The sequence below is a fragment of the Anticarsia gemmatalis genome, chromosome Z (genome assembly GCF_050436995.1).
Source record: "Anticarsia gemmatalis isolate Benzon Research Colony breed Stoneville strain chromosome Z, ilAntGemm2 primary, whole genome shotgun sequence".
Taxonomy (NCBI): domain Eukaryota; kingdom Metazoa; phylum Arthropoda; class Insecta; order Lepidoptera; family Erebidae; genus Anticarsia; species Anticarsia gemmatalis.
The window spans coordinates 331,134-344,451 of record NC_134776.1 but is presented as its reverse complement, the minus strand read 5'-3'; the positions used below and the strand labels follow the sequence as shown (position 1 = coordinate 344,451).

The 13,318-nt window shown below is 35.4% G+C and overlaps 2 non-coding genes across 2 annotated transcripts; both read right to left on the bottom strand.

The window, feature by feature from the left end:
• Window positions 1-12,108: 12,108 nt before the first annotated feature.
• Window positions 12,109-12,190, bottom strand: TRNAG-GCC (transfer RNA glycine (anticodon GCC)). Its single transcript has one exon. It is a non-coding gene; the product is annotated as a tRNA-Gly (tRNA).
• Window positions 12,191-12,633: 443 nt separating this feature from the next.
• TRNAG-CCC (transfer RNA glycine (anticodon CCC)) lies at window positions 12,634-12,704 on the bottom strand. Its single transcript has one exon. It is a non-coding gene; the product is annotated as a tRNA-Gly (tRNA).
• Between the last annotated feature and the right edge of the window lie 614 nt (window positions 12,705-13,318).

The following is a 13,318-nucleotide window of genomic DNA, read 5'->3' as shown; positions in this document are numbered from 1 at the left end:
AATGAACTTGAACATAACAATTACTTGTTGCAAACACATCACGGACAGACAAACGGGCGTGTCACCCGAGGACTCATTAACGGAATAGGCTATATTGCCAATAGCTTATTCGGCGTGTTGGACGAAAGTTTTGCCAGACAATATAAACAGGATATAGAAAAATTACATCATAACAGAGATCATTTATTAAACCTAATTAAGGGACAAACATCAATAATTGAAGCGCAAAATAACATTCTAAAGAGAAACGAAGAGGCGATGAATACGCAATTTAATCTATTATCTAAACATCTTAACAACACAACTACGTTTCTGCAGCAGATGAAAACTGCTCTTAAGGAGGAGCAAGCTATGAACTACTTTAATATCCTGGCAGTCACCACTTCAATTATCTTATCTAAATTGCGCCACATTCAAGGTATGCTTTTAGAAACAGCGATTAACATTCATCACGGGCACGTTGATACACGACTTTTACCGCAGAGTCAGCTCATGCAGGAACTCAACATCATTTCGGGACAGCTACCCCCACATCTATCTATTCCCGTCGAAAACATCCAAACTCAATTACCTGATGTCTACAAACTTCTGGAGGTGAGATCACGGTTAATTGATAATTATTTAATTATAGAAATCACATTACCGTTGACAAGTGACAATCAGTTCACTGTTTATCAAACAATTCCTATTCCCATGCTATCTAACAACGGGCAGGCACATATAGTGAAGACAAGCTCAGAATATATTGCAGTCAATATTAGAAAGGAAACGTATATGCAGCTCACCAGCAGAGATCTCGAACATTGTATTAAAATTGAGCCTAGCACATATGTACATCTGTTCGTTAAATAAGCCAACGCGTAATATGAGAAACCATCAAATCCCATGCGAAATTGGTATGATAACAAATGTCACCTTATCAAATTGTGTGTACACATCGGAAAGCTGTAACAATACATGGACACCACTACAAAGACCCAACACTTGGCTTCATGTTTGTTGCAACAGTTGTCAGTTACAAATTATATGTGAAAGGCGTATGACTACTAAGACAATATATTCAGCAGGAATTATAGAAGCAACCGAAGGATGTATAATTAGAAACGGCGAAGATACTTACTACACGCAAGTATATTACACGAATAAAATGTATACCAATCCTGAAATATCGTTAATCGATCTTGGAGACATCAACAACCTAACATCTCTACAGTCCATTGAACTATCAACCATGCAACTTAACACGCAGACTGTAAGAAACGATTATGGACAACTTGAACATTCATTGAAGAAATTAAGGAAGCAAACTGAGCAGACTGAAATGTCGCAAAACGACTTACACCTATACGTTGTCTCATATACTACACTGGGACTTCTGGTGTTATTCTCTGCTGTCGCGGGAGGCATCTACGTATACTGGAAATGTAGTCACAACATTACCGCCAACACCGGACGGATGCCGATGGCCAGATCACCACCGCCGAAGCCACCGAGGGTCGCGTCTACTGAAAACATTGAAATGAGCACATACGCGAAACCCCATTCATTTAATATTTAAATTACAGAATACTTAAGTAGTTAATAATAGTTCACTTTAATATTTTTACATGTTCTAAGAGTCATTTCATTTTACTTTGATTTAGTTCGTGCGCCCGCCAAGATGTACGGTCAGCAACCGCACATTGTACTTTGCACATTGACCTAGATTATAATTTTTATTGTAATAATAAATAAGAGGGTCAAGTCGTCACGTAGGCATAGAATTAAGTATAGTTCGGGTTAGGTTGGGCGCGAACAACATTTAACATTTTTATAACATTTTTATTATTACATTTTAATTACATTTTTTATAACATTTTATAGTTTAGTTTAACTTGGTTTAAGTAACATTAACTTAGTGCAGTTTTAATTAAACATTTAACATTATTTCGAACATTTCCTTTTATTTCAAAACATTAACATTTAACATAGTGTGTATAGGCTCTTGCCTATACAAAATAATTAAATCGATTATATTCTATAATCGATTATGACTTCAATTATTTCAATAATCGATTGATTGATGATTGATTATCAGCATCACTAGTTGTTTACTTTGTTGTGAACTTGTTAGTTAGCTTTGCTTGCTACTGGTGTTACGATTGCTTTCTTGGTTTATCTTCAGTTTTGACTTGCATTGCCCCCGGACTCATTGCTCTCACGTAATCTAAATCTGTTTTTTAGACATAAATAATGTAGAACAGCAATTTACATAAGTTTTTTCATGATATACCTCAAAATATAAAATTGATCATATTTTTTTCTTGTGGCCCTCTCAAACCAGAAATCTTAATGATTCTGTTTAAGTTAAAGAAACTCTATAGTTTTAACATTTTTTCATTCATAGACGCTCCAAAACGATGTCAGGTAAAACTTTGTATGGAGACTTGCCATTGTAGAAAACTAAATGCTCTTAAGCCAATTCATTTGGCAGCTGCCATTCTGGATCCACAAAATCAAGGAGTACTATTATCTAGTCAAGAGAATGTTGAAGGCTGTGAATTGATTATAGATATTGAAAAAGATGCAGAAGCTGCAGTTAATACATTTACGGAATTATCGCAATACAAAAGCTTGTGGGAAAAAAGTTTTATTTGGACTACGGCCGAAAATATTTCACCATTATCATGGTGGGAAACTTTATTTCCTCAAACGCTTCTGGGTAAGATTGCCATAAAAATTTTATCAGTTCCCGCTACTTCTGCAGCTGTAGAAAGATCCTTTTCAACATTTTCAAATATGCATACGAAGAAACGAAATCGTTTAAAGGCAAACACAGCAGGGAAGCTAACATTCATATCACACAATTGGAAGCTAATTAACAAACCCACCCAACAATATCAAAGACCACTGTCAGATCATAATTTATCTTCAGTATCAAATTCTGCCTCGGAAGACGAATTTTCCGAAGTAGCAATAGATGAAACGGAAAACTCAGAGCTTATTTTTAATAACCCTGGCACTTCCAGGGTCAGATTAGAATTGGATTCCGATGATTCCAATATTATGAATTGTACAACAGAAGTATTTGATCCAAATAAGCCAGGCCCCTCAAATATTAGGACAAGTGCAGAGAAAAAAAGAATAATAAGAAATATATTTCGTTCCGATTCAGACTCTGATGACTAATTTTGCGTAGTCTCCGTCAAACAAACTGATTTCTACTACACTATACTGTATGAATTATTTTTATTACACTGTATGGATACTAATAACTGTGGAATTGATATATTTTAGGTGTCTGTAAAACACTAAAATAAAAATCTTTCCATAATTTTATTGTGTAATCAAAAACTTTACTTTCTGTGATTATAACGCTAATCTATAAGACTGATTTGTATTTTATTTAAACTAATTAAAATTGTTAATCTATAAGACTGGCGATTTATATACTCGTAAATACTTTATATACTTAGGTACATTTGATCATAAGCCAAGATATAATTATTATTAAAAAAAATGTGGAATTTTGTTACCACATTAGACTTTGTGATGATTCTTTTTAAGTTTTGTTATCATATCCAAAAGAAGAAAATGTGTGCCGTTTAAAAAAATATGTAAAATTATATATATCAAAGTTTTTCATGATTAAAATACTGAATAAACACTTTGTTTTAATTCATATAATGTCTTACTAAAAACCTTGGAACGTGCCCATCGATTCCGGGAACAGAGGAATATTCCCAGGGAATATAGGAATATTCCCAGAGATTATCGGGAAAGTTTTCAAAGCAACGACTTAATTGAATTATGTCTATGTATAAAGGTGTACTTGCTTTTGCACATAGTGCAAAAGTTATTAACAAAAATATAAACAGCTATTTAAGTCAACGTTCCCAGTTGTTCCCAACGCGCCCGGGAGCGTTCCTGGGAATTAGGGAACGTAGGAAACGATCCCGGGAACGGCGTATCACTTTGTAACATTCTCGCTCGCAGCTGAGTCAACCAATGTGCGCGAAGGCGTACTAGTCTCTCCCATTTTTGGGCTGGAGTCCAGTGTTGTAATGATGATGGAATTTTCTTACCGCAAGCTTTACAGGCGTAGTTGACCATGTCGCTGGCTCAGGAACTTAAATTTACTGGGAGCAAGTAAATGTGTTGTTGTTTACGCTGAGGATGTCCGAAGCGGGGAGCGCGGGTCGCGCGCGGCAGGGCACAGCTCGCAGCACAAGTGCGTGGTGACGTCACAGCGGGCACTCCGCGGGTTGGGGCAGGTCAGGGACAGCGACGGTTTTTTAAAAACTTTTAAACTTATTTTGGTGATATCTTCCACAATATTAGGAGTTTTGATACACGGTTTTCACTAAAAGTTAGATGAACGGTTTTACTTTGATATTATTATATTTCAAACGTTAAGAAATTACGATTAACACTTGAAAACAAATTATAACTGAAGAGCAAATTAAAACGTGTCTGTTTTGTTCAAGTACCGCACGGTCTTTTTTTGACCGTGCGGTACTTGAACAAAACAGACACGTTTTAATTTGCTCTTTATATAATATACATTATTATTCTAAGTATAAAGTATTGTCAATACGCTTAAATCATAGTATAGGTTAAATTAACATTTATTCTATAAAAGTAATAAGATTATACATATTCCTGGAGATTAGTTTAGATAGTATTAAGTATTCTACTGGTACGAGCTTATAAAAGTTGGTGTACGATTTTTAAATTCTTTCCTCGTCTCCTTTATAAATTCATTTATATGTTTCCAGGACTCAGTGTTTGAATTTGTTTTATTTTTTATAGATATTACGGAATGCCGCCATCGATTGACACCCGCTCAATTTCATCAGTATTATAAATTTTCAATTCAATGTAATAATTTCCAGTTTTGTCTTCATCTATTTGACGCGAAAAACCGTTTGCTAATCGCCTTGTTACGTAGGAATAAATGGGTGCTATTTTTTTACCGGTGGTGTTGCTACGATGCAGTTCGTCGTCGTCGTCGCTATCGGTGCCGAAGAGATCTCGCGCCGTAGCTTTCGCCTTCGTCTTCTTCGTATGCTGGGGCTACATTAGCGAGCGAAGATTCGTATGGTGTTGGCGCGACAAAAACATCGTGTTCGGGTATGGGCGATGTTCTTGTCTACATTAAGGCGGGCGAAGATTCGTGTCGAGTTGACGCGATGCATCGTGCCTTGTGCTATAAAATTGAATGAATTCTAACACTTTTTCGTTACTCCACTCCATAGTGTAAAAAATTAAATGCACGTCCGTCTCGCTTCAAAGTCTGGACGGCTACGGAAAGGCTACATCTACGTCAATTCAGTGAATTGACGTAGATGTAGCCACTAGGGAATGCAATCCCGACTCGAGATCGTCAACTCGAGATCCCTCGCGATCACAAATATCAATCCCGCGGGATCCCGAGATTTTCGGGATCCCGTCTAGTTAGTAAAAATAATACAATTCAAACGGCTTGTTTAATGTAATATGTGTGTGATAGTGTGGTGAAGGCAATAAATTATTATTTGAAAGAAAATAAAAGCCTTTAGCCTTTTTTTCAATATTACTAACAACGTAACATAATTAACAGGTGTAATAACATGAACATAATCAAAAAAGTAGGTGTAGCTCCAGGAGATCAAAATAAAAAGTAATCACATGGCATTTTGAAAGTAGCTTCTTAAAATACAAAGTGTATCAATAGTACGATCTTCTAATCGGCATCTTAAGTCTATTGCAATGTAGCCAGCTGCTGAAAATGTCCTCTCCGACAATCCCGAACGGGATCTCGTCATATTATGCTTCGGGATTGATCCCGAAAAAATACACGGGATCTCGCGAGATCGGGATCCCGCGAGATCGGGATTGCATTCACTAGTAGCCACCTAAGCGAATATTGGCGCGACAAATCCCTTTAATTCGCGCCAGTTTAGCGACAGCTCCTCGATACTACATCGTCTTCGCCCGAATACTACGCGATGACACGTTGAACCCGGCCACATTCATCGCGTTAACACGAATATTCGCCATAGCCCGCTAATGTAGCCCCAGCAGTAGTAGAAGGCTGGCTATCTGATGTCTTCTCAGGAATCTTTCGCTTCTATAACTTTTAAACTCTCGCGTTGCATGTTTAATGTATAATAGAATACGGGAATTAACGCGAACACGCATTTTACCTTAAAATGCCTAACGTTTCGGCGCAGGTTGCACTCGCCGTGGTCCCAGGCAGACTGGAGCAGCGATGACAGGACTTCGTGTATATGAGGCGGACGAATGTCCATCCACCATTATCTTTCGCTTCTTCTTACTTGACTTTGTAGAAACGTCAACTGTTGACTCGTCGGATGATGGAAACAATTGGTCAGCCATTTGCTTAGACCTGAAAATAATAAATAATATTAGTAAGTAAGTGGCAATAGTAACTTTATGATAGAGCTCCACAATGGATAATAGATTGCTTTATTTTAAATAAATTATTATATTATTAAAGACTGAATACCTAGAAGAGCTTTTAAAATAGTTGAATGATCAAATAGTATAGACTGCCTCCGTGGCGCAGTGGTTTAGGTCGCCACGCCGATACCACTGCGTCGGGAGGTCGTGGGTTCGATTCCCACACGGAGCAATTATTTGTGCGATCCACAAATAATTGTTTCGGGTCTGGTTGTGCTTTGTGTCCGTTGTTTGTGTGTTTGTAAAAGTCCCCGCGACACAAGAGCAATTCTTAGTGCGGGAGTTGTCTTAAAAAAAAAAAAAAAAAGTAGAATTATTGAATAGTTGATTGATCGAATAGTCGTTATTAAAAGTTTAATGACTGAATAGTAGAATTATTGAATAGTTGATTGATCGAATAGTCGTTATTAAAAGTTTAATGACTGAATAGTAGAATTATTGAATAGTTGATTGATCGAATAGTCGTTATTAAAAGTTTAATGACTGAATAGTAGAATTATTGAATAGTTGATTGATCGAATAGTCGTTATTAAAAGTTTAATGACTGAATAGTAGAATTATTGAATAGTTGATTGATCGAATAGTCGTTATTAAAAGTTTAATGACTGAATAGTAGAATTATTGAATAGTTGATTGATCGAATAGTCGTTATTAAAAGTTGAATGACTGAATAGTAAAATTAGTAAATTATCAAATAGAAATAAAAGTAACTTACATCTTAGAGAAGATCTGGGAAGCTTCTAGGTACCGAGGGCCGCCGAGGGGAGCAGCTCCTGCTTGTAGCTCTTGAACAAATGTTATACGGTCTTCCTTCAGTAGCTACACTCTTAAATCGTGGTAAATCTACGTCACAGTATCCCAAATATAGAAAAGGGCACGTGTATTAAATGCTGTGTCAGAAAATATAATCCAAATACGATAGTTTACATTATCTTAAGCATTGTAACATAACACTAATTTAGCTTATTATGATAATACTTACCCGACTGCATCAAAGATGATGTGTTTAATGTATTTATTTTGTGAAACCAATTTCGTTAACCACGTTAATTTGTATAATTGCGCTATGGTGATCAACTGATCACATAGCTAATAAACATGCATAATCAGTATGTTAAAAATACATATTAATTCATATTGATGTAGTAAAATATATTTATCTCTTGGTGACTTACAAATCATAAGTTAAATTAATTTAGGTAAAAATTAATAAACATAGTCTCTGCCTACCCCGTTGGGAAAGAGGCGTGATGAATATGTAACTACGTATGTATGCATGTAAAAATAGGCGAAACCGATCACAAAAATAGTATGTTGATATAACGATATTGTTTTGATTAGTCTCCTTATAAAGAAATGCTTACATTGTAAAAAGTAAAATAATTATCTACGACATACTACTTACGATGACTTCACTCGCCGTATCTACTCGATTAAATGTATGACAAAATATAGAGCGAACCAACGAACAGTCGTATTTATGTTATCAATGTATAATTATGGTAAACAATAATATATTAGGCGTCATGGTGTCTTACGGTTTCAATTACATGATACATTTAGACTGTGAATAAATATGCAACAAAATCATACGATTTTGAACTCTATAAATGAAAAAAATATCATATATAAGTAAATGAAAAAAAATATTTTTGAATCTATTCTGTTTCTCCTTCGAGCGACTTAGCGTTATTGCAGTGCAATGTCGGTAAGTAATTATTTTATTTGTAAAGTATAGTACAATATTACTTTAACCTTAATATAATATAATGGTGGTATAAAGAATATTTCTGATTATTCCACAGGACACAGAAGATCTTTTCAATTTTATACCTATGGATCAAGCACCAGTGCAACAAAAGGCTGGACAAAAAACGCTGGGTCTTACACACAAGAGATCAAAAACAGATCAAACATTTTTTCAGTATATAAAGAAACCCGTCACTCGAGGAACAAAAATAATTAAGATAGAAATTTATGACACCGACAATTTCCTAAAATCTGAACAACCGATATGCAACTGTGAAGCTGATGTGTGTGTTCAACATATCGTGAAAATACATTATTTGATGACATTTATACCAGTACGAGAGAATTAATATCCAAAATTCAAGATGATATTGAAACAAAAGCATAGACTGACTAATTTGCATGATAAATTCTATACCATGTGTTTGAATGTTGTAAATAAATATGTATAAATGAGCATTATTTTAAAAATGTGTAACTTGAATTAAATTGATACTAAAATTAATATTTAGTTTATTTTCTATCTCATAAACTGCAGCACCTTTATAAGGCAGCGGCGGACGGCGCGTACGCGCATTCCAATACCAGCTACGTAACGTGTCGTATGGATCACGTGCTGCTTGAATGCGAGATATTGTTACCTAAAAACGTCTTCTTGAATCATTGAATGAATCTAGCGTGCACTTTGTAAACCAGTAAAGAATTAGAATGCTTATACCTGAATTTTGAATGCTGAATGAATCAATAATCTACATGAATTTGAATGATTGTAGATTTTATTAATCAAATGCACATTGAAACGAATAAGTTTGTATATTAAAATAGTGTTAATTTAACAATACCAGAATCTCTATATTATTATTGGGTACTTTGCAGATTTATTTGCTCGGCGGCACGCGTTGGAGACGCTTTCGTTAACTACAATATATCAATCCGATATTAATATCTATTTTCGAATAATAAGAATGAATGACTGAATGATGGTTGAAATTGGGCGTTTCTGGATCTGATCTGATCCAGAAACCCCAATTTCAACCTACTTATGTCATGATCCACAAAATCAAATGCTTTAGATAAATCTATAAATAAGGCACTGGTTTTACTTTCCTTATCCATATCTGTCATTATCGTTTTGAGAAATTTAAATATTGCATCTCAAAGTTGAACTCAACCGCTTAACTATTCTCTTTGCTAAACTAAAGGAATATTTAAAACACTCCAATTTTGCTGCATGCATGATTGCTTTCGTCTCCACTAAGCACCTAAGGGGCGGAAGAGTCATTTTATCGCGTAGTCGTCGACACTGATTACGTCACTCCTTTACCGTTGAGACGACGCACAATGTGACGTCACACTCTTGATTTACTATTTAAAATAATTTACCGGGAAAATTGTCAACAAAGTATATGCAATCAAGGAACTTCGATCATAAGTGAATTTGTTTCAGAGTGCCTGTCTGGTACAGGCACTCTGAAACAAATTCACTTATTTTGTAGCTGAGACTAGATATTACGTTCTGGTTACATCACACGAAGCAACACTCGTTATTAACTCACATATTACCAAAGGGATTTTTATGTAATTTTAAGAGATAAATGAGGAAAGATTTATTTATCGTTGTACTTAGATACAAAAATCAGGTAGACTAATGTTGTTAAAGAGCGCTTTAAACTCAGGTTTTGTTCAGAACAGGGGCAGAATTTAACTTACTTTTGAATCATACTAATTGTTGTTTTACTTTTTGGCGGGATCAATGCGCGAGGGACTCTGAACTATTTTCTCCCTAACGACGAAAATATAACTACCTACTTAATGATGTGACAAATTGTCCATAACTTAAGAAAAAAATCAATCACCATAACTACTTGCTTTTTTTTTCTTTTTGTGTCTTTCAACGAGAATATTTACTATGGGTAATCTGGATATGGATGAAAAACGCTAATCTGTATAAAAACATATTTTTTTAATCTTATTAAGGGTAAAGTAAAAACTGAAATAATTGCAATTGAATTGTTCACTTGTAATAATTAAGTTCCGAAGAACAGTAGGTACGATAGGAAAACTATAAAACTTAAAAGAAATACAATAACTGCGAGTAACATAGGATATAACTATTTTTTAAAATAGTTAAGTTTGTTTTAAAGACTGCGATATAATTTGTAAAGAGATAGGTACAATAAAAGAGGGTTATACACCAACTCGACACATGAGACTGGACAAACATGTGTCAAGTTGGTGAAGTTCTAAATTAGTACTGCTAATTATTTCGTCGTTTGGACACTCCAAGATTTTTACGCGTGTCGCCATGGTGAAATTAAATTAAATCACTATTATGTTTTCGTCAACTGGACACACGGTCGTATTTTGCCCGAATTCTTGACCGAAACCGGGTCGCCCCCGTGGGAGCAAGCATTACCCACTGAACCACCGATGCTTCTTCTATAACTTTTTAAACATTCTACTGCAGCAGCATTACCCGGATCAAAATTATTATTATCTTAATAGAATGGACAATGTTGCTAGGTATGTCGAAGTTTCAAATAATATCGAGTCCCGCTAACAGCGTGACGTCATATTACACCTCGCCGGGTTGCGACCCGCTTAGTATCAAGTCTCCAGCCGTAGATGTAGCTTATGCAGAATAGCTCATGCAGTTTTCTGTAGTTTGTCCACTTATTTCATTTATAAAACAGTCCTGAGTGTGAGCCAGACTTAGCGTGTTGCACAGTGACGTCACACCGTCACCGTGCGGTTACAACTGGTTTTACTTACAAAGTAATTCTTTCACTAGTATTTTTTTATTTTTAACAGAGAATATGGAATCAGGAATGCTAATAATAAAAATTATTTGACATTCACGGTCATAGAAATTGGATTAATAGGACCAATAGCTAAAGGAGATGACCAGTACCTCGATTCTCTACCACTATCGACTACCGACAACCGGCTAGCTATCGAAAGGAGATCGGCAGATTTCGTACAGCTTAAAGTTGGTGTTGTTTCGTTACAGAATTTGTACCACTTATAAAGGGGACTAAGTCACTTATTTTTATTTGGGAGTATTATTTTTAGAAGTCCGGATTAATTAATAATTAAGGTAGAAAGATTTTATAAATTACATAATATTTTTTGGTCTATGGCTTATACCTATTTGTTGACAACTACAGAAAAAGAAAATCTCATGACACGTCACTGTTAGTCTGACGTCTACGCATCCGCTAATTTGCTGTTGTTTTGGATTGTGGTTTTGACAGCATCTGAGCAATTTAGCGAACTATCGTGGCTTCTTAAAATGGACTTTTACCTCCCAACTTTAAAAAATATAAGAATTTTAAAATAAGCTTGTCTATCATATTATCTTCCAATTAAAACAAAAAGCAAACCTAAACATGACATTTTATAAGCTGTACGAATTCTTCATACAAACCTGCCGTTCGCCTTTGACATTTAGAATGTACTGCCAAAAAAGTTTCTACATCGCCCATCAGAGGCGCTGATCAGATTTTCATACAAAATTTCTCGATGACAGGTCGGTTGTCGGTAGTCGATAGTAGTAGAGAATCGAGCTACAGGTCTATATATTTAAGAAATCAAACATCTTATTACATATTCTTTTAATAAGGAAATTGATTATAGTACTCGACAGAAGAAACCTCGCTAATCTTGTATTCAAATTAGATTTTGAAACATCTTTATTCTCTAATGGCCATCGTAATCTAATCCATATTTAAAGGAATATTTGGTTTTGAGAAGTTAATTAAATATGAACATCAAGCGTCTTGAGAATAGTCCGGGTGGTGTAGCAGTTTTCTTATCAAAGCAAGGGATACAGGAAAATCGTTTGCTTTTCAAAAAAAATGTAAGACTGAGATAAGTTTGTTTATAAACAGTTTTAAATAGATATAATTACGAGTGTGCATCGGCCGGGAATCGAACCTGGGCCGGAACCGGGCCGCCCGCATGGCAAGCGAGCATTCTACCATTGAACTACCGATGCTTGTACTACACAATTTGAAACACTCGACTACGTAAAAGTTTCACCCGGAACGAAGTAATTATCCGGTTATAATACCTGGCACTCGTTTGACACATGACATTGAAAGATAAACATAAACGGCAGCTCATTATGTTTACTGAGTTATATTAGATTTGAAAAGGTACAAGTATGTAAGCGCTAATAATACAAGTGTAGTACACACAGCGCTATCTGTGTACTGTACATGCAGTACATGTGAGTGCACGGTGCAGCGTGCAGCGAGCCACTTGTTACCTGTTTAGTACGCACCGCCACCGAGAGATGGCGCCCAAATGTATCTGTGTTCTACTGACTACTACTATGTGCTTCATTATCAATCCCAACAATAACAAGAAATTATACAACATATTTGTAATTCAAATAAAATGCAAGAAATAAAAAGGAAGATTGTTGCGGAGTTGATTTGCATCGGTCGGGATTCGAACCCGGGTCGCTCACGCGGGAGGCGAGGGTTCTACCACTGAACCACCGATGCTTGTACTAGAACATTTCAAACACAAACTAATCTATAATAAATAAATAATCCATACTAATATTATAAATGCGAAAGTAACTCTGTCTGTCTGTCTGCTACTCAATCACGCCTAAACTACTGAAACAATTTGCATGAAATTTGGCATGGAGGTATGTTTATACCCAAGAAAGGACATAGGCTACTTTTTACCCCGGGAAAATGACGCATTTCCCGGGAAAATTCAGGTGGCGAGAGAAGTCGCGAGTAATCAATATTATAATGACATGGAATTAACAAAATTCCGTTGTCATGGCAACTGTTTTAATGGCGGATATACCTTAGCGCGACTTCATTATATTAAGAGATATAAATAATTTTGAGAATATTTTTCGTGAAAAAAAAGCATATTTTATATCATCACGCTACGACCAATAGGAGCAGAGTAACAGTAAAAAGTGTTACAAAAACGTGGAAAATTCTTACCCATTCTCTCTTATGTGACGCAAGCGAAGTTGCGCGGGTCAGCTAGTATATAATATATAATAATATTAATATCTATACGAGATCAATATTTATAAATTATTAATATTAAAGGAAATATTTACAATTACATTTTAAATGAACAACAATAAACT